At 42.7% G+C, this 3,238-nt stretch overlaps 1 long non-coding RNA gene across 1 annotated transcript; it reads right to left on the reverse strand.

Annotated features, from left to right (window-relative positions):
• Window positions 1–49: 49 nt before the first annotated feature.
• On the reverse strand, window positions 50–3,238 carry LOC109520338 (uncharacterized). The gene is made up of 2 exons (XR_002169161.1): window positions 3,148–3,238; window positions 50–133 (listed from the first exon to the last, which is right to left on the reverse strand). It is a non-coding gene; the product is annotated as an uncharacterized LOC109520338 (long non-coding RNA).

Genomic DNA, 3,238 nt, shown 5'->3' on the forward strand with positions numbered 1-3,238 from the left:
GAGTGATGGCACTCAGGGGATGGCGGTGACAGCAAGAATGAAGTCTGGATTGCTTTTTGTTTTTTTTTTTTGTTTTTTTTTTTCATTCTGTGAGGCGTCAGTTCAGCACGCTTACCTCTTATTGGCGTACCACCTGGGTGGATAATATGAATGCAAATAAGATTAGAAAGAAGCATTAGTACGTGTGCAGATAGAGGCCGGAGGGGGGAGGGAGTGTGGGGGGCAGGGTCAGATTTTTTTTGTATCAATTTCGGCAACATACTGTACTCAAGATCATAGACGCACAAAAACAATCAAGATGTCATGGCATCCCGGGAGGCTAGCTCACGTTAGGTTGCTACTTCACTGATCTGGGGAAAGCATTTTATTTTCCCTTTTGCCACAAGCAACTTCGAGGATTCTTTTTGCCACAGTATATCGGGATTGCTATGATATAAAAAAAGCACGGATAAGGAAAAGGAACAGTGGACATCAGGAGGCTCCTTCCCAATATCCCCTGTTGCATTTTAACCTTGGCGAGGCGTTTAAGGGTTGGCCGTCGGAAGCGAGCGATGTCCCATCAACAATGACTGTGCTTTCGTTTTTCTGCGCTGTTATTCCAAGTAAATCTCCCCTTGTAATTACGTCGCCGATTGTTTGCCGACATCTTAGGAGAGTGTTAAATATCAACAGCCCCCCCCCCGCCCCACCCATTTACAGTGCAAATACCCTTTCGATTAGCCCACTCACAATAGCAGCCATTCTTTTAGTCCTTATTATTCCTTAATTGTGAAGCAAGATTAGCAGGAGTGCTTCCAACCTTTCACCCCAAACAAAAGAAGCATCACGCCCAGTTGCCTAGTGACACCAGCTTTCGGTAATTTACTTCCCCACCATGGCACAGAGTATCCTCGCTAATAAAGATGGCCGAGCGTGCTCAGCGACGCTGCGTATTCTCAGTGATTTTGCTCTTCGTACACGCGCATAATAAATAGCAGCATTAGCACCGATGGAAGTCCTAGCCCGGTCCTGGCTGGTCCCTCATTACAACATGAACAAATGCTAGCATTAGCACAACATGAAAATGGACCAGGTTTGTCCACCAAGACTGCTAAATAGGTAATGCTGTGCTGCCAGGGCCATGACGTTGTTCAAGAGCTACGAGTAGTGCCAATGCTAGCCAAGCACAGCAAAGGAATAGATTCGTGCGGTCCACAAATCCTCCAGATTTCTAAACGGCTAATCTATGTGCAATAAATGTGTGTTTAAGTGGTCCAATTATGGCCAATTTTGACTCATTTGTTTTCTGAGTTTGGTCATGTGACACTTGCAAGCTGATTGGTCGTTACTTGAGCCCTTAGCAACTGTGACATCATTTTGAGTCGACCTGCAAGCAGCAAAATGCCTGCCCCTAAGATGGATGAAAACGGGTGGAATTTTAAACATTTTTATATTATATAAATGCAGTATTGATCGCAATGCTGTGTTTAGACAAGTGGGGACGTATAAAACAAGACAATTTATGACTTCCCCTTAAAAGCATTCACACCATATCAATGGAACAAGACTCATTTGAATGCATATCAAATTGTACTTAAAAGTCAGGTTTTGTCACTAGGCTGGACTTTTTTCTCGAGAGAAACCGTGTGATATTTTATTTGACCCTTCTCCTCTTTAGTTATTTACTAGTGATCGTAATCACTTGATGGGTTTGTAGGAACAGGGGTACCATCGGAAGTGAACAGGTCTGGAGAGGGCGATGAGTCGTCGATACGTTTGATAGGAATGCGGCTAACAGGATGTCGATGGCTTTCTGGGAAAAAGGCATCATGTAGGAAGTTGATATGGTTGTAGAAATTGGGCTACCGTGGGAAGTCAATGACATCCGAACAATTGCACTCAAACGAACTGCTCGCGGGAATGCAGCCTAAAAGTCGAGACTGTACTCCCAAACTCATTGTTGGATACAGAAGGTGGAGTCGGAATCAATGCGGACCGTATTTTTCAGACTGTAAGTCGCAGGTTTTTTTTCATAGTTTGGTTGGCGGGTGTGACTTATACTCTGAAGCGACTTTTGTGTGAGACACGTTATATCATTTTCACATGTTACTTTCAGATTTAACCACAAGAGGGCGCTCTAGGCCTGTGTTGATAAGTCAATGATAAGTCTGACGTATGCGACGTAGAAGAGGAAGCGCTGCATCTTCTACCTCCGGAGTTGTTCAAAAGTGACACCGGGGATGAATATTTCGTTAGATTTAGTTATTTGGAGTGAGACTGATGGTTTGGTAAACTTGTTCGTTCTTTATGCTCTAGTTATCTGAATCATTCTTAATGGGTTACGTGACGATACAAGGCACGTTCTCAGTTCGTTGTTTATGTGTCATGAAACGTTAGCATTTAGTATTTATTTTTATTTTGAATTGCCTTTCAAGATGACATGTCTGTTCTTGGTGTTGGATTTAATCAAATAACCCCCCCTCCCCCCACCAAATGCGACTTATATCTGTTTTTTCTTCTTTATTATGCATTTTATGGCTGGGGCGACCTATACTCTGGAGCGACGTATAATCCGGAAAATACGGTACTGATGCACCTTCAAAGAGTGACTCATCTGACTCCTGATGTAAATTTCCCAAGGCCATAAAAGGTGCGTCTCCGTTTCCAAGGGTGTCAGGGGTGGATGGCATCACAGTGACAAGTTGTCGTACCCCTAAACGTGATTTTTCTGAGAGTGTAGATTATGTCGGATTAAAACAACAACAAAATAAAACACATAGCTGCTATATAGACCATTATTCTTTCTTCAAATCGGATTTCCAATAAAGGTCCATATACCACAGACAAACAAAATAAGGTACGAGAACTTCCGAGAAGAGATTTTCATCAATACAAAACCAAAAAAGAATGGACTCACAAAAACGAAACAAACACACTGCACCAACATAGCAGAAAGAAAAACCCCAAATCGGTTTTAGCCTACACATGAGGGGAGACAAAATTCCAACAGTCTAATGACAACACCAAAAGAAACACACTGGGGTAAACTCAGAATAGAACAGGAAATATTGGAAAATGCCATTACCTACAAAAATAATTTCTAAAAGTCATATTAAGGGGAACAGAGATGACATCAAAAAGATCTTTGATGACGGAGAAGCAACCTACCTGATCGCAGCTGTTTAATGCGGCCGTTGTTGTTGGTGGTATTGACGGGGAGGAAGTCTTTAAACCAGGAGATATCCGGGTCCGGGTTGCC

Source organism: Hippocampus comes, unplaced genomic scaffold (assembly GCF_001891065.2).
Source record: "Hippocampus comes isolate QL1 unplaced genomic scaffold, H_comes_QL1_v1.1 scaffold143, whole genome shotgun sequence".
Lineage (NCBI taxonomy): Eukaryota > Metazoa > Chordata > Actinopteri > Syngnathiformes > Syngnathidae > Hippocampus > Hippocampus comes.